The sequence below is a fragment of the Poecilia reticulata genome, chromosome 5 (assembly GCF_904066995.2).
Source record: "Poecilia reticulata chromosome 5, P_reticulata-male-v2, whole genome shotgun sequence".
NCBI lineage: Eukaryota > Metazoa > Chordata > Actinopteri > Cyprinodontiformes > Poeciliidae > Poecilia > Poecilia reticulata.
Genome location: NC_088834.1, coordinates 5,700,561 through 5,726,775, shown reverse-complemented (window position 1 = coordinate 5,726,775; position 26,215 = coordinate 5,700,561). Strand labels below are relative to the sequence as shown.

Here is a 26,215-nt window from a genome sequence, read left to right as displayed (position 1 = left end):
AAGTCAAAAAGGCTGATGTACAATAGGAAGAGCCTCTCCAGTGATAATGAAAAGGTCAGTGGGCCAATAGCGGAGGTTTAACCAAGTTATTGTTTCAGACGTCACACATAAGTCTCAAGTTTAAGTCTCAGGTCAATACCGAAGTAAATACATGTACAGTAAGTTTAAAGTAAAAGGTCAAGTCTAAGTCCTAAACTTTAAAGTTATAGTTATTTGACTAAAAGTAAGACATTTGTCCTCTTCTGCCTCCAGCCATAAAGGACTGAACTACAAGAGGCTGATGTAAGAACTAAAAATCCCACAATGCACTGCATGATTATACTTTCACTTTCAGCAGGAATGGGAGTTTCATAGCCTGAATGTGAAATCAGGTTAACAAAACAGAGCTCCTGTAGAAACTCTCTTTCTACACTCATCTGTGAGGACGACATTGTTTCAAAAAGCATCTTCATCCATTGTTAATTTTAAAACCTAAGCCTTATCAGGCAAGAATTTATAGATGATAACTGAGGCTAAAGTTTGTGGCTATTATTTTCCTAATAATCAGATGGTGCCCAATTTGACCATTTTTATTTAAATTGCTTGTTTTGTTAATAATTTCCATAAGTAGTCATTTATATTCATAATCAAACCAAGTTGTTGCAGATGTGACCAAATATGTCTCTTGATAAAATAAGTAATAATGAATCTGTTGAATGTATACCTTGTTTTTAAAAGGTATATTATGATTGTCCAGGTGACCAGGAAGAGAAATATACAAAGTATAAAGGACAAGATGGACAGTCACTGCATGAACTAGAAAAAAAACAAACAAACAAAAAAACATAATGTTTTATGTTCAGTGAATTCTCTCCCAGATGTACAGGGTTGTTCTGTCTAATGCAGTGGCATTGATTTTTATATTACATTTAATATGTATAGAGTATAGTTAAACTGATACACATATAAAAAATAACTGACTGGGGAAAATAATTATACTTGGCAGATCTTTGCAATAACCTCTTTTATTCACTCTACAACAAGACAAGCTGTCAATTAAAAAAATGGTGACGGATTGTGTTTTAGAAACACACACTGCCTGTGCAGGGAGCGGAAAGAAGTAATCACAAATTCACATATCAAACCAGAATTGATCATATTTATTGTCCAGGACTCAAATTCTCTTTTACACTAACACCACATCACAATATGCAGGAACAAATCAAAAGTCCTTTCAGATGCAATTATGCACGTTTTAATTCAATTCTTAGTTTAGACATTAGTTTAGCATGTGATCCTAACTAAGTGTAAAATTTGTAAGTCATGTTATAACGTCTTCAATGCATCACTTCCATAATATTCCACCTGTATTCAGCAGCTTTGGCTGCATGGTGTTTACAACGTGTCTTCAGATATGTGGAATGTATGATGCTTTTTCTCTGAAAATCCTTCTGAGAGAAATCGGTACAATGTTTTAAGTTTTAACAACCAAATTAGTTGCAGATTCAAATACACAAAGTGGCTCTGTCTATGCTTTATATGTTGCCTTAAGGCCACAGTTCATGCAATCACAAAAATAAAAAAAGATGAAAAACTACAGTGTTTTCATTTCAAGATAGAAAAGATATTCTAAAAACAAAAGCGCATATGAAGGATAATGGTTTGTGTTACCGTCTATATAGCACAAATCAAAAGGCAATACAAACTGCTTATTAAGCTATAAGCTGAGGTGCCGAGCCAAAATCAGAAATCTGCTGCAAAGAAAATTGGCACATTTATGGAAACCACATCGCATCTTTTGTCAACAACTTAAGCACACCAGTCCTCACTGATGGTCAATTAGGCGTGAGGAATAACAGGGGGCAGTCTGCTTTCTGTGGTAAGCGTAGCCAGAAACTACGCTCATAAAACTGAAATATTTCAGCCTCTAATTACCCACCACCATCTGCATCACAGGAATCCTAAAAATTGAGCTCTGAAGCAAACTGTGCCAAACAAAAAACCAGGAGCATATATTATATATTGGCAAGTTACATAAATATCTTTAATTAGAGCAGTTTATTAATAGAGACAAGTTCACCTCAAATACTGCCATAGCATTGCATTTAAATATGTCAATATTTATTAATAAGCATGAAATGTGTGTTTCATAATTTAAATATAAACTGCATGGAGAATACTGAAAAATGCAAAAAATATGACTGAGTAGGAAGTCAGAGAATCAGTGAAATATATACTGTTCATCTTGAGGGCAACTGAACTAAGCTTTACAGAAATTTATTCACAGATTTCTAGAGAAAGAATATTATACAAGTCTGTTTGAGCATGTCCTGTACACATTACAGGATCAAAGACAATATGTTTCCTCTGGAAAACAGACTTTGTAAGATGCCGCTGTCTGAGGAAGTGTTGGCCTTGCAAGATCTAACATTCAAGCAAACTATCTTGCCAGCATGAATAATGTGCTTGTGAAATGTAACAAATTCATGTACATTTATTATGATTATTAATGATTTTAGGTTTCAGTTTAGCCTACAGACTTCACATTCAAGAAAATATACAGATGGGTAGAATAGACAGAACAGACATGTGTAAGTAGTTTCATAATGTTCACAAGTGAAACCTTTATTAGTTAAATTAATTGAATAAATGAATGTATAGTATATAAAATGATCAACTTATAGGATGTGTTGTAATACCCAGGCCTACAACAACACACAGAATGTATGTATCATTAAATATATTTTCACAGATGACAAAATTATCAAAAAAATTAACCTGTACATGGCACATGTGGCCTCAGAACTACGATAGAAAGGCAACAGTAATGAACTTTTTTGTAACATTTAAACTTATACAAACAATAGTGGACTAAAGCTAAAAGAAATGACCAATGTGTGTTTTAATATCAGAATAATGATGACAGACAGGTTTCATAACCATACGGACAAAAGTACCATTTGTTAATCTTGAAATAGTAAAGTTACATGGTAACATAAGCAATATAAATTTAATAATTTCCTCAAAAGACAAGCAATGTGGAAAGACATGGGATCCCACAGCATACAGTTTTATACACAAAACTAAGTGTGCATATTTAAGATTTGAAAAATGAATAATAATTTTACAAAAATGTCCTATTGTGTGAGTTAGATCTAAATGAAGCATAAGCATATGTTCACATTGTCAATCATCATCCTTTCAAAGCATTCCCTAAGCAATACCAAGGAGTCTAGGAAGTGGAGCATTTCAAAGCAAGCATTCTAAAAGCCAAATGAGTCTCACAAAATTGTTGGAAACACTCCAAGAAATGAGTACAGGGAGCTGCTCTGCATGTGTGTGAAAAAGTTCAGACAGCATAAAACCTAATGAGTCTCAGTCACATAAGCTGTGAGTGCCAACATGTTTTCCTGGCTTTTTATCTGGAAATTTTTGCGCTGATGGATATTACCTCCCATGGAGTCAATTCAGAGAATACTGCCGAGAAGGCTTACCAGTATCTGAGAAGGCCTACAAGTAGATTCTGAGGAGGCTTACAAATACCTCTTCTTCTCCAATGTGATTTGCTGGGATCCGACACCTCTGATACACTAACATGGTGATAACCTGCTACAACATACTTAGTTAATGATGTTGGGAGTGAAGAATAATCCAACATTTAAAATGTTAATCTATTTTTCTTTTCTGTGAATGGGTCATCACAGATGTAAATGTTTTGTCCAGGAAGGACAAGTTATCCTATCTGGCAGTGTAGAACTCAGAATCGTTGTTTGAGTACAAATGAGAAGCCCAACAGATTTACTTCCACAAGTCGAGCATTACAGCTTTCTCTATAATGCTCTGGAAAAGAAAGAGAAAAAGAGAACCAAGAAAACAAAGACAGGTCAAAAAGTTACAAGCTCAAGAGGGGGATAAGAATAGAAGAGAGGGACAAGGATAAAGGGAATACAAGAAAAACACAAGCAAATCTGCTTCTACTCAAATGTACTGTAGTGTTGATCTGTGTTGTTATTAATGCATTTAAACAGGTAGGGTTGGGGGACAGCAGAAATGCCCCCGATGACCACAATACATCGGTGGACATCCGTTTGCTGAGATCCATCAAGAGAGGAAGGCCCCGGCACCTCCACCCCAGTGTGTCCACCAAGCCCCAGCATAGAAGATAAGGTACAGCCACCCCAACATTTGGTCAACCCCCATAACAAATAGAACATTAGTTTGAGCTTGCTCCAACTTAGAAAGCACCAGCAATGAGATGATAACTTCCCTGCTGGCTGCTAACCCCCACCGATGCATCAAATGCGACTAGGGGTTCCCCAGACCTCAAAACAACCACGATATACCAGAAATGACTCAAGCCCGACGTACCTTCAAACCCCAGTCCCACAGCTACCAGATCAGTATGTCTGCTGGCAGACTCTCTAAAGGCATTGCATGCACCCCATGGAACAAAACCAAAAGCCCCCTCATCCCACTATGTGATGGAATCGATCACAGGAGTCCAGAGAGATTGATCTGATGTGGAAGCAGAGGCTGTCTCAAGACTAATATGGTCTAACAAAAGGCCTCTATATTGGTTAACACTAAGAGTATTTTTCTCCAGTTCTGGAGGACAGTTTTCTTAGCAACACATGTGAACTGAATATCAACTGAATCATCAAAGTTGTCCAATAAGTAAACAAGGGGGCAAGGTGGAATACTACATTTCAGACACTTTGATAGGTTTTTACATATCCACCTCCAGAACATCTGGACAGGTGGGCAGAACCAGAGTATATGGATGTGACTGTCAGGTATGATACCTATGCATCATAAACAGGTTGCCCTGTCATTCCTCTCTCCAAAAAATATATATTTTTGTGACAAGAAACATGCATCGTCTTATTTGGGTACAGAAAACGGCAGATGGAAATTTGCATTGGAATAGAAAACCCACTGAAGGGATGGATATCATGTGAACATATCAAGTATGTTACTAAGTAAGAAGGTGAGCATTTGGTAATAAATGCATTATGGGCCATTCAGACCCATAATGCAGGGTCTGAATGGCTGGAAAAAGAAGATATGCCTGTGTTTGTGTGTAAGTGAACTGTATGACACAACTTTGTGATGATCCCTTCTGTCACAACAAGATCATTATCTAAGAGCGCTGCAGTGTACTGCTGTGACTCACAATTCAGGCTGGCACAACTGGGTCTTCGTCTAAACTTCAACACAATGAGTAGTGCCACCACATGATTTTATTTTATAACAAAAGTAGATGAACCGGTCTTAAGGCTTAAAGAAAATCTACGTTTCTGCTATTAAAAGTAATAGGAGTTGAAATGTCATCACAATACTTTGTAGTATTATTTTTATTAATGACATGGTACAGCAATCTTCACAACACAAACACAAATGCTGCTCTAAACATGGGCCTCTTCAGGACACTAGTGACATAAAAGTGTGATGCACACAATAAGCACATTTATTAATAGCTTTTGAATGTACCGATTTTTATTGTTGTTCTCATGGAACAAATGATGGCAAAAAAATCATGTAATAATTCAAACAAAACAGTTGTTTTTGGAGTATCCAAAAATCATAAATTGGAATATATTATTGTCATGTCATGATTAATCAAAATTCTTACAATAAATGTGAATAGACTGATTGTAGTAGTCGGTCTACTACTCGCTGCAGTAGTAGACTACAGTATGCATTCTGTGTACGAATATTGTACACAGAATGTGTAAAGTTGATATCTCAGCTTTATTGCTCCATTTGTCAATGTTGCAGTCATTTAAAGTATTAATAAGTCTACTTTTAAGGCAATAAATTCCGAAAGTATCTTTACTGACAAAACTGTGGAAAATTACCTGAGCTAAAGTTAGCAAAACGAGAATATGCTGCTGAATTTAAAACTCTTGAAAACTTAGGACAGTGACCACTGGAGGATAAAGAACGAGGAGAAGCAGTGCAAATAAAACATCAGCATGAGGAAGTTTCCCAAGAAAACGCTTAGGCGCAAGATGCAGAAGTAATAAGAAGCAGAAGTGCTACCTTGATATCCATGAAAGCAGAGCTACAGCATTACACCACATTTCCTTCTGTGTTCGCTCTGTGCACAGTTCGTAGCAGGCCTTTATTGGGAAAATTTGCTGCTTGCTCTAAAGGAGAGGAATGTTGTGCATAATAAATCCAGGCAGAAAATAAGTTTCAAAAAGACAGATTTCTATGATGAAAGAAACTTGTGGCCTGAGTTCTAACAAAAACCAACCTTTAATTCTGTAATTCTACAGTAATGTTATGAACTTCATTTTTAGACACATACCTATTGGTACGACTTTTTTGCTCCAAGCCAGAAAGTCTGTGAGAAACAGTTGTTTGTTGCACCTTTAGTCTAAGAAAGTAATGTGAAAAATCTCCAGCCTGCCAAATTTGTAAACCCCAGTCTACATTTTAGAAAGGCTTGCAACATTGCAAATATGAATTTTACGCAATCCTAACGCAAAGTCAGAGTGAGAGAAAAATCTGATGAGAAGGTCTTTTTTCCCCCAAAAGAAACAGACAAAATATAAAATGAAATAAAGCCTCTTGAATATAAAAAGACACGATCCACACAGTCTAAAAAAAAAACTGCTTTAGAAGAGACGAATGGTGTGCATAATTGGATATATGCTGTTTCCTACCTTTAAGTTATTTCAACAAGCTTTTTTTCACATATGCACAGTTAAATCCTAATAACTAAAAATGTTGAATGATAGAACATAGATTTTGAAAGAACTGGATCTGTTCTATAGCTCGCAGGTGCTCGGATGAATCAGTGCAGAGTCTGTGAGTCTGTCAGCTGTTTAGAGAGCCTCCCTGCTGCTTGTGTTTTAGTGCAATCACAAGTCCTTGAAGCTGACTAACTGCTTTCATCTTGCTGTAATGACTGAAGGCACCGACAAGGAGCAAACACAAGAAGAAGGCACACATTCTTTGTATGTGACCCGTAAAAGAAATGAATGTCAGCAGATGGACTATTGAATCAAAATAAGTTGACATGGGCAGATAAACAAAAAGAAAAAAAAATACTGAATCAATGAAGACTGAGAAGCTTGGTTTGTGCAGCAGTGGCTCTGTACACAAACGGTCAGAGGTGAGAATCCTCTGACCGTTATGCTTGTGGTAATAATTAGTTGTGCTGAGCATAACAAGTTTAGTGTTAACAAAACAGGGCCATGGCAAACAGTTATTACACAGCTAGTAATGATGAGGAGAAACAAGAAACATCTAATTTAATGAATCCATTCCAAATATAATTATAAGAATATTTGACTTCATTTAGCAGGATTACGCTACAAGTATATTCATGAATAACTTTATTTAAGGGCCATTATACAGAAAAACACTGAAAAATAATTCATGTGATTATACAGAGGAATTCATGTGATTATACAGAGGTTTAGGTCACAAACCCAGTCTATTTTCCTATTTCATTTGATTTACATTTTTATTTATTTACTTTACAGCAGCAGGTTTCCTGAGGATCAGAGTGAAGGTGGAGCGTTTGAAGCAGGAGCACCACACACAGTTCGAGAGACCGAGTGATATGAGAGAAAGCAGAAGGCAACTGGTCAGCACAAACTCTTAGGAAGAAGGGAGACACTTTACTGTTGTTTTGCTATGTGGTTCCATCCTAGTTTAAAAAGTTATATCACTTTAACCAATGTGTTCACTTCACTATTGTTCATCTTCAATGGCATACTTGACTCACAAATCCAGAGACACTCTGTGTGTCCATGAAGCTTAATTTTATTCCTTGTCGACAGGCCAGGTAAAAAGGACCGCAGCTCTCTGGGATGATACAGTATGTGAAACTGTCAGTATTGTAACATAACCTTGAATATCTTTAACAAAATGCATACTTCCCCTATTGTTTGACTTAAAAGCATGAAAAGCAACAATTTTCTCAGTTTGCTTGTAAACGACACAGAAACAGTCCCCCTTCATTTGAGTCCACCACTGACTGTGTTTAAATACATCATTCACAGTTGGAGCTGCATGACTCAAGTCACAACAAACATAGCCGTAAATGACAGAAATAAAACCTTATTTAGTAATTTCATTCACGGCGATTACACTCTAAACACTAGCACACCTCCACACAAGCTGATAAGGGGATAAAATGTGCAAGGAAGACAGAAGAGAAAAAAGATGGACTACAACTCATCAACTTTTGGTTTGGTGGTGTATAGAAATCGAACCAGAGCTGAGTCAAAATATGAATATGTAATAAGATATTTTTTATTTTGTCTCATATAGGAACAAGGCCACATCCAAACTATATTCATTCTCTGTCATTCTTTCATTGTTAAATCAGATAAAAACTACATAGATATAATTGATACAAAGCAAAGGGCAATTAAAACTTTTTTTTTTTTCTTTTAACTATTCAACAAACACTTAAAATGTTCTGGATAAGCTCTGACTAGGCTTGTCATAATAGGCTGCTTGAACCAGTGTGAGTGAGTCACATTTGTGAAACCACTTTGCTTGCATCAGCATTTCAGGTCTGCACACACATTTTACAAGGGACTGAAAGCAAGACTTTTAAATGGCGTCTCTAAAACATTGCCTTTAAGCCACTTTACTACCCTTTCGGAAGTATGTCATCATTGTCCATTTGAAAGGCTTTATCTTTCCAGCCAATGTCTTGAGATGATGCTTCTCTATTTTCAGACAATGTTTTTTCCACCTAACTCATCTATTTTGTAAATTGCAACAATCCCTAATCCATCAAAACACACAGGGCATGATGTTACCACCGTCATACTTCACAGTTGGGATTATGTTTTCGGGTTTTGAAACTTCCATCAAGTAAAACCATTACTCAGTTATGCGGCTCTCTGATGAGTCAAAACAACTCTGGGGCTGTTTTGGTTTTCTTTATTAAATTCAAGATTTTAAACATCAACTATTCAATAAAAAAAAATTAATCTAAGGTCAAGAAAGAGTCCATTGCAATTAAGTTTTTAAATATTTACATAATCTGTTGAACTTGGCCTAACTGGAATTTGAGAACTCTTCATGCTTCAAAAAGGTTTTTAGATTTATGAGGAAAAATTAACTTTAAAATATTTAGGATTCAGGAAATATGGGAAAACAAAATCACTTTAGGATTAAGTTATTAAAAGGCATAAAAACTGTTACTGTTTAATATAGCCATTAAACCTATTCTGTCAGTGAATTTTTCTTTGCATTATTACTTTTACATTGATTGTAAATAATATGCCCGTGATGCAAATACTCAATATTATTAACCTTCAGTAAATGTTCTCTGTCTGCTTTTTACTGTCTGTGGTATCTAGAATAACTGACTGGTGCACAGAAACGAAAGATATGTCACTATGTTTTATTTATATTTATATTTATATAAAATCTGACTGATAATGTCAGTCAGATTGTATAGTTTATGCACAAAAACACACTGCAAACCTGAAATATCAGAGTCTCTACTCATAGGGAGTCCCACTTTAACCTATTCTCAAATCAGTGACCTCTTATTGCCTCTGCATGAGGTCCAGCATAGTTATACAATGCTTATTATCAGGCAGGTCATCACAAAAGACCAACATAATGTCAAGGTTAGTTCATATTATAAAGGATAAAATTGTCCAGTTGAGAATATTAAATACAATCCAAAATTTCAGTGCAATGCTAATTTGGGCTCTGTACTGCAAACATACATTTTATGCATGCTTATGTTTGTTAAAAAGAATGTTCCATAAAACTTCATATGTTGATGTTAAAATTCTGGTTTTGATATATAGTTTTTTCATTAATTATGGTGTGACGGTCCGACCAGTAAAACAAAAGGACAAAGGCATATATATATATATATATATATATATATATATATATATATATATATATATATATATATATATATATATATATATATATATAAATATTTTCTATTTATTTTGTCCAAAGAATATCTTAACAAAAAGGTTCAACAACAAATCTAAAAAATATAACAAAATGGGCCCAAAGAAAATCAACTAAGGCAACATAACAAACCAAAAACTGACCTCACACAATGAACACACAGGGTAATTTACAAACAGGCTAGCCTACACGCACGAGGAGGTGTAGGGAAGGAGACAAAGACAAATAATGTATAAACATAAATGACTAATTTAAAATACAACATTTTGACTTTAACACAACTATAAAAACCAAAATAACCCAACACCAAAAAGGTTTTAGCAATTATGCTATTAGTGGAGAGAGGCAGTTTCTTTAACGTCAAATCCCCTGCTTCCAGCAGCCTGATGGATTGTTCCACTTCCTGGTTTTCCTTTCAGCCAACCCCCTTCTGCCAGCCAGTCCTTAAAACTCAGCAAAACAAAATAGTTAATGATCGTAAATAAACATAAGGTGTTTACTAAATGTGTGCACCCAAATTAGTAAACAACCTAATGCAATAACCACCATCAAAGAAAATGTGAAATTCTAAATATATTATATGAAAACATTTAAATAAATACCAACACTGAGGAAAAGGTGGAGGAACCTCCACATATGGTATGAGTAAAAATGACTCAAAAAAATCCTGAAAATTGCAAACAAAATAATCATAATTCTCCTCTAATTTAATGCAGAGGAATAGTCTTGGTGAGTCTTGGTGGTTTAACCTTTTGCTAGTTCATCTAAACTTTGCAGCAAATCTCAGCCATGCAATGAACCATGGTTATGTTTTAATAGTATATTGGCTACTGAAATTTTAGTTTTAGGGGATTTTCTTTATTAAAATGATTTTTTCTTGTCTTTTGTAGCTGCAGGAGGTAAGAATAAGTGAGGCACAGCTCTTTGCACAGTATGACAAGTGTGGAGTCTGGAGGGATTACATTGAAAATCTACAATAATATACCCATTTCTTACCCTTCGACCTGGAGGCTAAACCTGTCATTCACATACACTCTCACTGAAAATATGCGGATTAAATCCGAAAAGTACATAAAGTTCAGTTACTTTCTGCAAAGACCTTTTGCATAGCTTCTGTATTCTTGCAATAGTTTTGTGGTTAGTAAATTTCTTGCAATTTTGACAAAGTGGAGGACGTTTTGGGGTTAGACAAACAAAAGTTCACCAGAAAAGGTTACGATAATGCATATAGAGAAATACTGTAAATATCATAACTGTTTTTTTTTTACTTTCTATTGGGGTTTTTTAACACTAGAAACGTCTCTGGTAGTAGAAAGAATAAAACCAACAGTTCTGCTCCATATATGTCTCAACTACTGTATGAGTTTTCCTTCCTGTCTAATTCTACCTCTGTCTTTATTCTGTTCCCTGGTGATTCATCACATGAAAGAAAAAAGGTTTCTGTGAAGAAGTCTAAGCTGGTAGAGATTGAGTGGGGTAGGAAGTAAGAATATTTTTTTTTTCTTCCCAAGACAAAACATACTGTTTGGTTAGCTGAGCTCTATCTACTTATTAAATATTACAGCAGCGTCCTGTTTGACAAAACTACTAAAATGCCTTTCATCTTCGATTTTTGATATTTTCAAAGAGACTAAGACAAAAGTAACAAAAGATCATTTGAGTTCTCATTCAGATTTATATTGCTGTTTTGTTCGCCTCATGTACTGCAGACAGAAGCAGAAAAGTCCCTATAACAGAAACTGGGTGCACTGGATTCCTCCTAATGCAGGACAATGCTAGACCTCATGTGGCTGGAGTGTGTCAGCAGTTCCTGCAAGATGAAGGCATTGAAGCTATGGACTAGCCCGCCCGTTCCCCAGACCTGAATCCGATTGAGCACATCTGGGACATCATGTCTCGCTCCATCCACCAACGTCACGTTGCACCACAGACTGTCCAGGAGTTGGCGGATGCTTTAGTCCAGGTCTGGGAGGAGATCCCTCAGGAGACCATCCGCCACCTCATCAGGAGCATGCCCAGGCGTTCTAGGGAGGTCATACAGGCACGTGGAGGCCACACACAATACTGAGCCTCATTTTGACTTGTTTTAAGGACATTACATTAAAGTTGGATCAGCCTGTAGTGTGTTTTTTCACTTTAATTTTGTGTGTGACTCCAAATCCAGGCCTCCATTGGTTAATAAATTTGATTTCCATTGATGAGTTTTGTGTGATTTTGTTGTCAGCACATTCAACTTTGTACAGAACAAAGTATTTAATGAGAATATTTCATTCATTCAGATCTAGGATGTGTTATTTGAGTGTTCCCTTTATTTTTTTTAGCAGTGTAATTCATGACCTATCAGGCTCCTCAGCTAAAGAATGGATGTGTAGCATTCAGTGTAAGCAGGGCCTGAAATATAAAGTTAGCAGTTTTTTGTCTCTTAATTTAAATGGAAACAGATAACGCTACTAAGAAAAATTAAGGTCCAAAGGAATAATAACAGTATGTGCAACAGAAGCAACTTCTCACAAGTAGATGACTTCTTTCAGCTGCAGTTCATGTAATATGATAGAGTACATTTTCTTTTAACAGGTAGATTGCTAGATATTACAGTACATAACAGACCAACCTGATATTCAAATCCATCATTTCTTATCCAGTTTATTTTTCTGTTGATAAGAGACAGTTCCTCTCTGCACTCCACCAGAGAGATGTCCACTCACTAACAGACTGTCTTCAGGTTGTTGGGCTGTTTGTGACGTTTGGCCGGAGACACCAACATGCTCCTCTACTGCATCAGACAGTCTTCAGTCTCTGAGTAGGACAGCCAGTGTCGGTCTCTGGATCATAACAAACAAAAAACATAACAATGAGGAATGCAACGAAGGAATAAATTTTTACTACAACTCTAACAACAAGCATCCATTTCAGAAATGTATGGTTTCAGAGATATTAACACTTATAATCATTTTTGAAGCTTGAATCTTCGAAGAATCCACGGAGGGATCGGGATGGGGGAGGTTAGGCTGATGACTGGCGATTCATCCTCCACTAGACTGGTTCTAATATATACAAAAAGGCAATAAAAAGATTAAAACATGCTGCAAAACGTATAAGAAGACACAACAGCGGGAATAATGCTCTCAACGTGAAAAGGCCTTTTACATTTTTTCAAAGGAAAATAAATCGATCAGAAAGGTTGATAAATCTGACCAATATGCATGTAAACGTTCAACTTCATGAAAAAACATACTCCAGATTATTACGGATCGTTCAAGTTAGCCAACAATTTGACTGAATGTTCACCGGCTTGATTTTTTCCAACACTTATACTCAGCATGCTAAGCTAAATATGCTAACACAGAGCCGTATGGCAAACTCAAAATAATAGTTATAAACCATCTCAGAAAAAAATTACTTACCAATCGCAGTAAATAACTCAGACATGTGGAAAGTAAGTAGTCCTGAAATGACTTGGTTTCTGTCGCTTTGCTTCGGTGGGAATCTGTGATTCTGGGGCGGAGTCAGTAAATTAACTCCTTCAGTGTTAGAGCCGCTGGTGGAGTTCAGAGTTAAGAAGTCAAGAGTTATTGATTCCATTTCCACACCTCTAGATTTGATACGGAAACACTTTCTTTTAACACTGGATTTTAACTACTAATAATATACACCCCAGAGTTACATAAACAGAATGTGACTCTATAAGTGTAAAATTAACTCTGCTTTTGCACAAAGTCTACTAACACCAAAACCTTTAACACTTTTGAATTTGCTGTGTATGGTTACCAGCAGTCTTTCTGTTCATATTCTGCTCAAATATATTTTATGATGGCTTTAAATGCAGTGTCTTCAGTTAAAAACTCCTCCATCTGTTATCTACCAAATTATCCTTGCAGGGTTATGAAGGGGCTGGTGCCCATCTCCTGCGGTCATCAGGTGAGAGGTGGGGTACAACTGGGTAGGTGTCCAGTTCGTCACAGAGCAACACAGAGACACACAGGACAAACAATCATAGACACCTACTCATGCCTAAGGGCAACTTCGAGAGCACATTTGACCTAAAAGTCATATTTTTGGACTATGGGAGGAAATCGGAGTACTCAAAGATATCCCCCACATGCACAGGAAGAACATGCAAATATACACCAGGATCCAAAAAAACTCAAAGAAATCTGGAGTGATGTTTGTCCTTTTGTTTGTTCCACTTAAGAGTCTTGCTGCACAGTTTTGGGTTAACCAAAGACAATCGAAGGATTTTATGTTCATCCATGTGAAAAGTTCATCACAACAAGGTAGACTGTAGGAAGTACAAGCATGAATGACCATTTCAAAATGCTGTTTTTATGCAACCTTCTTAGTTGGGAAATAATTTTCAAATACTAAAAAGGGTAAGCACAAGCTGTTTAGCAAGACTCTTAAGAAATGTTAATTGGTTGAAAATAACACCTAATTCCTTTAAATTTGGCTTAAATTGTCAAGTAGAAATGTCTAATCTGTTGCCCTATCAGAATAATCTTTCTGGGGCAATAATCAGGCAATCGGAGGCACTCTCAGAGTTTACCTAACCAATTTGTCATTTTCTTTATGTAGTCAGGTAGATCAATGATTTGACGATTACAGAATCTTTGAAGGAGAATAGCTGCATGTCATCTGCATAAAAATATCTCCATTAAAACCCAGTTTCCATTAATGTAGGGTTTATTGATACATGAATTTGAACTTAAATGGTTCGCTAACAGCATCACACCTGGACTTTGTCTTACTAGTGAAACAGTAGCACATATACATAGAGTTGGCCCATGCTACTACAGTTGGGCTCAGATGTGTGTACTTCTGGTGAATGAAATTCCTCCACATTTTACACTGGCTTCTACATTGGTATTTCCAGATATTTACAGGAGTGTGGAGTATTCGCACCCCTGAGTTCCTTTTCACCTGGGACTTCCAAGAGAAAGGTCCTTTACTGGAGAAATATTTTTATATTAGAAATATATTCCTACAACAAAGGCTAGTCTGCCATCATGGCTGTGCAGGGGTCCATTATTGTACAAGAGTTATTGTTCCTGTCCCTGCTAACACTGCAGTACTCAACAGCTCCTATAAGGATGAGTTATGGTGACCAAGACGGAGAGATATATTACAACCAGGCATCACATGATGGATCACCTCTTTGCCTGGGCTTATTTTGTTGGTACTTAGGGCAGGTTGTGATATATACCAAAAGCTGTGGCCCAGTACAAAGGTGGTTTGTCTATCAGGTCAGTTAACATTCAGGCCAATGAACTCAAAAGAGTAAGAAGGTTGTACTGGAAAATGCATAATGTAGAGATGTATTTTTTGTGATGTTTTTTTAAGAGTTAAATTTTTTTAGAGTTAAATTGTTTTAGCTCCATACAATACGGGGTTATCACATAGATTAAATGACAATTTGTTGGTTCAGTGGCTATAAGGTCCACTGTCTTCCCATATGACACAAGCTTTCTCTCTGAGTACAAACTTTTTATTTAAATATTTAATCCTTCATTAGAAATAAAAAAAAAATCTCATGCATGGCATTTGCCATCTGTAGCAATGGTCAGTGCAACAAAGGTAACAGTTAGTTCCTGTCACATCTAGACTCCAGCTAATCGTCATCTTTTAGTCTATAAATTATTTGGCATTTAATTGAGGCCTGATACTGTAACTCTTTTGTTGTGATGTTTTATTTTTTTTAAATTTTATTTATTACTCTATTTTATCATATATATATATATATATATATATATATATATATATATATATATATATATATATATATATAAATTTATTTTTATTTATAAAAATAAATTTGCTAGATAAATAAATTTGACATTGAAAATCCCTATGATCACATCATAGGGATGTTGTATATATATATATATATATATATATATATATCATTTTTATAAAATAAATGTTTATATATACATGTATAATTTATCTCTGCATCAACTTATTCTATTGTCATTTTTGTACAGCACTTTGGTGCAGTTTTAAACCTGTTTGGTGCTAGATAAATAAATTTGACATTGACATTGAAAATCCCTATGATCACATCATTGACTTGTTTTTTTCTAGGTGTAGGAAAAAAACAGACCACCTCTTAGTGATAGAGAAAAAAGTACAAAAGTGTAGTTATTGGCTATATATGTATGTATGAAGGATGTACAATTAATCAAATTTGTATTTCAATCTCCTATTTGGCATCAAATATTCACAATAGCAAAGTAACGTTAAAAAATGTATTATAAAACAAAATATTGGCCATATTTGCAGCAGAATGTGTTAAACTCATTTGAAATGTATTGTTTAGTTACATTTTTGATATGCATTTATTAAGAGATTTGTTACCACTCAGCCACACAATCTTTACTTGTGCTTGTAAGTTGGAATGTTGTGAATAGTCAGACGAAAGGCAAGAATTTATTTTTTGGATTTTAAAATACACATGAAAAACCAAGTCTAAATTGAGGAACAGTATTTTATGAATAAGCCTATTCAGTTACTGGTGTTGAAAAGAAGCCATTTCTCACTTAGATGCTTGAAATTATTTTTTCTCAAATAAGTATGCAAATTATCTTAAAAGTGCAATGCGGGGTAATTCACGATGCAGCCTTTTGTTAGATTACACATTAAGGTGAAGGCATGAATTCAGCAGAGCCATTTAAAAAAATCATCTTTACAAAGTTGCCTTATAATGTCCTTGACACTCTCTTCTCTTTGAAGCTTCTTGCTTTGAAATGATGCTTCAAGAATTAAAAAAAGCCAAATATGCTGTCATTTTTTAAAATCATGTCTAAACAATGTTGGGGTCAAACAGAAATGAAAAAAAGAAAAGAAAAAAAAAGAAACAGAAAATAATATAAAGGAAGAAAAAATTAAATGTTCTAGTTACAACAATCTACTGAACTTTTGAAAAATGAATTCTTGCATTTTCACAATGAACATTTCAGACATGTTCTTTTTTCACTATTCTCATTTCACAAATCCATCCATTCATTCATCAATCCATTTACGATAACCATTGTTGGATTTCCAGCCACCAAGGACTGAATACAGGAGGCTAGTTTTGATACATTGATAAATGAACTGCCTTGACCTACTCTGGTTCCAGCAAAAGTAAGAGGAGGAGCTTCATGAAGGAGACCGTGCGACACAATGGGAACCCTATAACCCTGGATGAAAACGTAGGACTAAGACAACAATTGTGGACAAAACATGTTAAAAGTGATCAATCTGATTCGTATATTTGAGAGAAGTTGTCTCAAAAACGGAGACTAAATGATTTGCGTCCTTTCTTGATAACTAAGTGGTGCTCTGATTTAGTTATTCTGATCTTAATTACTAATTTTATTAATACTTGCACTAAGAAATTATTTAAAGCTATTTATACCCAAGGAAGACTCTCATTGTTGCACAACGCCATGTAGGTTCTTAATGCTACAAAAATCTTTAAGTCCAGGTGAGCTCTTTCTGTCCAATTACAATAACTAAATGATACAAGGTGTTCCAGTGTAGCAAAGACCTGAAATAGTTTAACACAATACCATACATACTGTTCCAACAACAACTTCCTGTTGGATTACATTAATCCAACAGGAAGTTGTCCCCAGACAGTGTGAGTTGGTGTTTTTTGGTACCTTTTTCCATTTCCTCTCAGTCACTCACTTCACCTACTTATATTTGATGTTAAGCCAAGACAAAGCAGGACAGATGTTCCCCAACCTATAAAAACAGTTCCACTTTATTGCTGTGGATTCTTGCATAGAAAGCTATGGCGGGCATGTCAATAGTGGTCCTCTATGATAACATTTCCAGATATACAATTTACTTGAATATATTCTTTCTAAATCTTTTTTTTTTTTGATAATGAAAACTTGTGTTTTTGTAAAAAAAAAATTCTGTTTAGCAAAGTAATATGTTACTAAACAGGGAAAATCTGTTTAACAAAATACCTGCGTCAATGTGGTAAGGTCTTTGTCTCTCTCTTCACCACGCATAAGAACACCTCATAAGAAATAGATGATCAATAAGATATGAAAGTTTAAGGCATTTTCATTTTTGAAGATGCATCTCATTTAAAACTATTTTGTATTCTACTCTACATTCTTTACTCTATAAAATCCCTTTAATGCACTAGTCACTTTTCCAGTTGTACCCTGTTGACTGCTGAAGATGGACAGAAGCCCACCCTAACCACCCTGAACAGGATCCAGTTGGAATAGAAATGGGTGTATATAATATGCCTCATTTCAACAACTGCAGCTGCACAGTAATACAACAAAGGTGGTTGAGACAGTTGTAAAAAATTCAGGCTCAATAAATTCTGGGCTATGTTTTTCAGAAGACCTTTCAGCCCAAGATTTCTTCTAAGTATAGAAGTAATTTCTTGCTTAGTAGGAGGCCTGTCACTGGAGGGTAATATAATACACTAAAGTGTAACAATGCCATCTAGTGGCAATACCCACAGCAAAAGAAGCTTACCCAGATAAAACAACAAAATTGTGTTCTTCTCACCACTAAAACATATTTAAAATTAACAAAAATTTATCAGTTCAAACTAGTCTTTCAATCACTGATGTCTAGTGCGATTCCATGATGCACACAAGGTCCTGTATGACTATCCTCATTTATGCACTCTGAAGAAATTGGATCCATGTTTTGCTGCTGCTCAGCACCGACTATCAGTTTTCGAAGAACTATTTTAAACCTTGCTGGCCAGACACAGACTACTTATATGAGAACCCACCTTCATCTCACTGTTATAGATTGCTACCTTAAAGGTTCAAGAAACAAGGCATGTTTAATTTAAGTAAATCAATAATTCTCTGAAAGTTTAGAACAAGATCCATCTTGACTATGTGCCGTTTTTACCCGAACATATATACATTTATATGTTATGCGTCTGCATGTGTCTGTGTGTGTGTAAAAATGTTTATATTTTCTTTAAAGATATATCAATAATCCGATTATGTTGCCAACTCTTTTTGACTTATTTTTAGTCCAGTTAGGATTATATATGTGTGCTATTGAATGGTTGTTTAATCGTCTACTTTACATATATATATATTAATTTCAGAAATTCATATACACACCACATTACATGTATTATTGCTGTTTAATTTAATTCAAAAGTATATAATCAGTATTTGATCTTTAACCATAAAAATACATTGGAAACTCTCAAAATAATTGTTACAAAAAACAGTGGAACTATGGGAATTGGAAAACGCTGTCTATGCGAGTGTGAGTGCAAGCAGCTCAAATGTCAAAGGCGCCTCTGTTTACTGTTACACAAGAATTAAGCTGAAATGGGTCAGAAGCTCTGGAGCAGAGTATCATCCATCATCTTCCGGGCAGAGTAGGACAAGGAGAAACTAGTGACACTAAGGTCATTTAAGCTAATGATAAAAAATTAACAAGATGCTGAAAGATTAATGTTGTAGTTTAAACATGTTAAACTATAACATGTTTAGAAATTGCAGGAAAGATATAGATATTTAGGTAAAAGCAATTAAAAACTTATTTAAAATTGGTTGGAATTATAACACACATGGTCTGATGTAAATTTTTACTTATAGTAACTCACTGAAATGCCTCTGATGTTACTGTACCCACAACACTAATTTAATGCATCATTAATTGGGTTTTTCTCTGGTTTCTTTAAATTTCATACACAGGACTAGGTGAGCTGTGAAGACACGCGTTACATGTTGAAAACTACCATAATTTACTCACTAGGGGTAAGTCGTAGCAGCAAGGGGCAGGAAGCCATTGCTTCAGCTTTTACAAGAATTAAAATTCAATCACTAGTAATGTCTGATTGCTAGAAAAATATTTGTTACAGTTGTAATTAATGTACAATGTTAAAGCTGCATCTTCGGGTCATGGACACCTCCGCCCCGGTGTCCACTAGGTAGGGTACTCCTTTCACCATCGCATAGATTTCATCCCCCTCCCAGTAGGCATTGTCCAGGATGACCCGCAACCTCGAAGTAATTACTTCGATGGCCCCCCGGTCCCGGCCTTGCGTGAGTCACGGAGGGCCCGTTTCTGTTCTAGGGTTAACTTGTTGTATTCTTCTGGTGGCAGGAACACGTCCTTCTTCTGTTGGTTCCCGGCTGTTGGTCGAATGGGAAACTTTCCTTGTTGTTCTTGGGTTTTCTGTGTGTCCCGGAAAGATCTCAACCAGTCCAGCCAGGTCCCACGACAGAGTCCATGCTGAATGTCAGAAATGACAGCCCTGTGGCAAGTTTTAATTCAACCCAAGCTAGTAGTGAGAGTGATGAGAAGAAGAACTTCCCCTCTGCAAATACCTCATCGGCAACAAAGAGGAGTGGATTGCTTCCGATCTGGAAAGCTGGGTCACCTGACTCGTGGTTGTCTAGCTCCAGCCCCATGTAAGATAAACTTACTGCCCCCTTTCAGCTGAATGGGGGTAGTGCTGAGGAGGGCCTACCACCACTAGAAGACACTCCACTTACTGAAACTGCATTGTGGTTGGACTGGCAAGGCAGATTGCATGGATTATAAAATAACATCAGGCTCATTGGCATTCCCCTCAGTTCCCTGATGAACAGTGACCCCACTGTCTCCATGGTCCAAGCAGGCATACTGCCTACCACTAAAAGACCAAGTCCCAACTAAGAAATGCACTACCACAGCCACAGGTGAGCGACTAGTGGGTGCTCAACGTAAAGGACAACAGTAAGAATAGCTGATATGTTCTTGCTAGCCTACATCCAAGACCCATGCATTGTTGGACTGGACCTACCTGGCAGCATATAGGAACACAATAGATGTTGCCATACTTTTAGTGGGCCACAAGCCATGGCCAGGAGGTGGTGCAATGAGTCAACACAACAACACAATTGAGAGGCCGCAATTGGGTCCCCACCGTCACCACCTGGTGACTCAGTATTGATGGGCAAGGCACATGCTGTGCTACTATTCACAGAAACAATACAAACTCTGCTTGAGATGTCAGAAATAGTACAGGGCCGAGCCAGGTAGGGGGTGAGAAGGTACAAGACTTCCTGGAGATCAATGATAATATTATTTATTCCAAAGTGTTCCCACATCAATCTGGTCCAGCACAAGATCAACACTAGTGAGACAAGACCTATGCATCTACAGCGTCATTGAATACCTTCTGGAAGGCGAGCTACTGTGGAACATAAGATCGAAGAGAAGGCTGACATTGAACACTCTTCAAACAGCCCCTGTGCTGCTGGGTGGTCCTTGTGGAAAAGAAAGACAAAGATTGGCAGGTCTGCATCAACTTCTGGCAGCTAAATGAAAACACAAATGCATACCTCCTCGCAGGCATTGATGACACCCTTGACTATATTGCTGGGTATAGTTGGTTCGGTACCACTGACCTCTGCAGTTGCTAATGGGATGGGTACTGGCCCATGTCCTGTGAAGCTGCTGTGTTGTCTACTTGGATGACCTTCTTGTGGACTTTGTTCTGGGGACAAGGTTTGAGTGCCTAGTGTAGAATAACCGACTGTCCTAAAGCTTACCAGCCAGCAGGCTAGACCCTCTGTCTGTGGTTCTTCACTGTGACTGCCTAGTCCCATCCCAGACAGGTGTGCCTTCAGATTAAGACACATCTCACTTCTCCAACAGAGGCATCTCCCTCCCCACGGGTTGACCTAGGTGAGACTCTGCACGCCAGTCATAGAAAATGGCAGTTGTTAACAAGTCTTACATATTTAGTAGTTGATCTATAAAGAGAAGTTGTTGTGATCTGGTTATGTTCTTGTTACAAGATTGTGGTTAATTTTACATTACTGTGGTTAAGGTCGTCTTTACTGCTAGAATATGCCAGAGGGGCATATTTTAGTGGCTGTTGGGGGTGGACTACCTACTGTATTTCACAGAGTACTTTGCAGCATTTTATGTATCCTATGTTGGATCCTGTCACAAGTGTGTTATATTGAGCTGTCTCTAGTGTTATTAAAAGACTGTTCTGCTGTTCAACTGTGGTGTCATTATTGATAATAACCCACAGAAGGTTACAATATATAATACATACATACAGTTTTCATTAGAAGAAATAAGTTGTGATAGCCTTCTATCCCTGCAAGGATGGCAGTCATCCTCTAACCATAGGATTTACACTAGATTATCACAAAATCTAACACTTCTACAGTTTTCAGAAGGAGGTTAAACAAACACCTAGCAGTGTTCATCACTGCCAGGTTTTCGAATAAAGGATCTTGTTGTATTAATAAACATGTTACATCATAACATTTTCATAAAACATTTCAAAAGTACATGAAGGAAAAAACAGATGAGACATAAAAGAGACATTTTGAGGCAATTATCCAATATGCTTCAGTTTCTTCAGGTTAAGTCTTCCTTATGCTTGCAGTGGATCTAGTAGAAGTAATTGGACTCATGTCACCAGTAAAAAGATACTGTTGTGGGAGGAGTACATTACTAGTGCCAAGTTTGCAGTATTCTAAGTTAAGTGTTGCGGCATGCACCAGAAACAGGTGGCACCGTTATGAGTGCCCCAAGTGCTGCATGACATAAACAGCACTGGGTTTACTGCCATGATAGGAAAGTAGCACAAACAAGAAGGGGTTTCTCTACTCTGGCTGTGCAGTGTATAGAAAACATAATGTTAAAAAAGTATTTGTGTCTAGTGTTTATTTCTGATTAATTTTATGGAATAACAACCACATTGCTTCTTGGTTGGAAAGAGTCATTCCAAATGACTCCTCCTCTTTCCTGCCCTGTAATTCAACTCCAGGCAAACCTATCCTTGACCTCAGGGGGGCTTGAAGTTAAAACAACTTCTGATTATGAATTGAGAAATAAATTTCACACAAAATTCATTTTTTCTGTTTCAAAAAATTATTAAATCTGTCAGTTATATACACGTCTTTACCAGAAAGCAGAAATCAGAGAACATAGGTAGTGCAGAAGCAGAGAGAAAACAGTCATCCAAGCCGTTTACTCAGCTTTGTGATCTTGGGTTCTTGTCTCATTTGCAAGATGTTAATAACTACACTTGTCTAACTTTAATACCAGAAGTAGAATGTGTAAAGTCTACTGCAGCAGCCAGCAGGGAGCCCTGTTTTGTTTTTGTTTTTTTACAGCTTTTTTGGTGCACAGTCAAAACAAGTGGGGATTTTCAAATTAACAACCAGATAATGGGCATTTTCCATGTGCACAAAATATATCAAGTATAGCACATCCCATTCATTGTGTTATCATTGAAGATGCCACTGTTTGCTAAAACTACCAAAATAACATCAACATGTAAATGGAACCGATAGAAGGAGAAACAACAAAGAAACGAAAATTGAGCGGTATGATCCACTAATCAGTGGGGGACTTGTAAAGATTCTCCATTTTCACACTGACCGCAAAACCAATTTGACAGACATTGTGTGTTAACTTGCTGCTGACTATGCATCAACAGTGCACCACTTTCAAAGTGAAATACATTTTAACCACAGACAGCACACAGCATGCTAAATATCACACTGTGCTTGATGCTAGGCAAGACTGTAATTGAAGGGTTTGTAATACAAACTTCACTGGTGCTGCTTCCGTTGTGAGAATAGTTTTAGAATGACTGTAAGCATGTGTTTATTTAACATTAAGCCGAGTTAACACCACATACTTCACACAAATCTAATCAAAGGTTCTTTGAGCTTAGCTGCTTTAGTCAAAGTTGTCTTTGATCAGTGTCTTCTGGTGATGTAGTAAAGCAATATTTTAAAAGTGCGATTCATCTCAATTTGAGTTTTCCATGCTCTTGAGTCTGTGACAGGAACATGATAGGCACCACTTTAAGATCAGAGAACTGTGAAGAGCAAGCATTACATTATTGTGGATAAAGTAAGAAGTTTAGCAGCTTTTTATTGCTCAATATGTGAGTGCTTGAAATATGAGTTCAGGGGTCAGATGGAGGCCAACTACAGCCAGACATGAAAGAATTTTGCCTATCTGCCATTGAACTTTAAAAAAAACACAGGGACCTATTTTACACCAACACATTTCTATCCTATATATGTAGCATACATGCAATGAGAACTGATCTGTAAAAAAAAAACTGTATTAACTCAGGTACATATTTCTTTACATTCTAAGGAATAGAAAATTCTTCCAGATTTATCCATCTGCTGCTGTGGCCTGAGTCCCAACTGTGTGTGTTAGCATTGTAAAGCTAGCAGAGCAGTAAATCAAGCTCATGTTGGGACCTCATCAGCCTCTCGCCTCTTACAAGGACTGGAGGCATCAATTTCCCTGATCGCATGGTGCATTTCCCGAAGCTTTAAAACATTACGAGAAGCTGATAAAAATGTCTCTCTGATTATGAGACTATTAAAATTATCTAGACAAAAAATATGGGGCAGCCACCCAGAGGAGGAAAACTAGTGACCTGCACCACTGGCTGGAGGAAAACTGGTTTCATGTCAGACTGATTTTAACTATGAATGGTCTCAATGTTCTCTAAATTTCAAACATTACTCAACCAAAAGATGTACAATACACAAATAAGGGATACTGCAATGGATATACGCTTAATTTGTAGTAGTAAAGCTCTGACATACCATTGTGACTCAAATGGATTAATGGCAAGAGCAGAAGAGATACTGATGGAGGAAGCAGACTTAAATCAAGGAATAGGATGGGCTTAATATAATTAATACAGTTTTCTAACTGGATGGTGGGTTGGAGGTGAGAATTCTGAGAAAGAACATTAGCTAAGATTTGGCGAGTTATAAATCACAACTAATTTATGTTTATGTTGAAATGGCTAAATCTTTACATTTCTATGTGAATATTTACAATAGATTTCAGATCAGTTACTACTTCCTGGTGATCAATGATCAAGCTTATTTGTACAGCATATTTCAGCAACAAGGCAGTTCAAAGAGCTTTAAGTTATAAAAACATCACACAATTTACAGTTGAGAAAACCAGTAAACATTACATTACACAACACAACAAATCATGTATCCTTAACCATAACCAGAGAAACTTGACCGAGTCAATTTATTCAATACATAATGCAATAATAAAGCAAGTCAAAATTTGCAGAAACTAAAACCTCCTGAGATACTGACAGGAAGTTTGTATGTGGTAACGCACAATCAGCTACAAATTTACTCTTATTTCTGAGCCTAAACAGACAGATCTACCATCCCTGGAAGATGACACTTGGAAGTAGAATTCTTTGCGTACAGTGTTTCAGATTTATAGTTGTTGTGTGTTGAAGTCAAACTTTACTGCTAAAGCCATAAAGATTTGGGGAATGCTGTAAGACTGGCATGTGGCTAAAGAAACACGTTTAAAAGGGGAATGCTAGTCTGTGTCTGTTTAAAAATATTTGGTAACATTGGTAACATTTATGGGTGGCTTTGCCATTTTCTATATGAAGAATAAAACAGAGCACTCCGATATGCACGATATGAACATGCTGATGCTACTAGGGATGTAAATTTTAAATACTGACTAAATAAGAACAGATACTGTAAGAAGAGTACAAATAGAATTGGATATCACTTGGTCACTGGATGTTGTTGGATGCTAAGGATCAAATTGCAATGTTTGTCTAAAGGTGCTTTTAATAGTCTCCCACTGCATGTGAATTTGTGAAGGTGAATGTCTATTTGTCTGAGTAAATTATGATTGTGGATGCTTTAGATCAAATTTCAGTTGGAAATAGAAACAACATAGCCTTCCTGGCTCCAGTAAAGGCTGAACATGCGATGGGATGGAATAATGTGCCTCTTTATTTAAGTGTTTCTGGACAGTGACTGGCTACTTCTCCCTTCTCTTTAAATAATACATCTACTCACAATGACTAAATGTAGTATAAGAGGATTTAATAGACAAACATGTTTCCAGCTGCATTCGTTAACTCTAAGTACGCTTTCTTCAAGTGATATGATATAGTAGATACTATTGTTGTCTGACCACTTCTAATTATAAGACTATATGGATTATGGCTTCAGTTCTAAAGTGTCTGCCGCAAAAATTGTCAAAGATGACAGTTTCTCCAAGTATCAACCTTCATCCAATAGACATTATTGTCATTATTTCCTCCCCAGTTTTTCAAATCAATATTAGCCATTTCAAGACAGCTTATTTTGTTAATTAACGTTGTCAGGAAAGTAATTGCTATGTTCAAGTCATCAAGAATCAATTAGTGGAGGTGAATGTCTAAATCAGTCTGTGAAATTATAAATGCATGACACAGCACATAGAAGTCTGCACAGATGTTTATGTTTGTGCATTTAAGACTTATCCAAAAAAAAAAAACTTCTGCAGTTGAGCATCGCACCTCTAATAA

The 26,215-nt window shown here is 36.5% G+C and overlaps 1 long non-coding RNA gene across 2 annotated transcripts in view; it reads right to left on the bottom strand.

The window, feature by feature from the left end:
* The window catches only part of LOC103464720 (uncharacterized), a 217,634-nt gene that overhangs the window by 129,939 nt on the left and 61,480 nt on the right, over nucleotides 1–26,215 (bottom strand). The gene's annotated exons all lie outside the window — the stretch shown is intronic.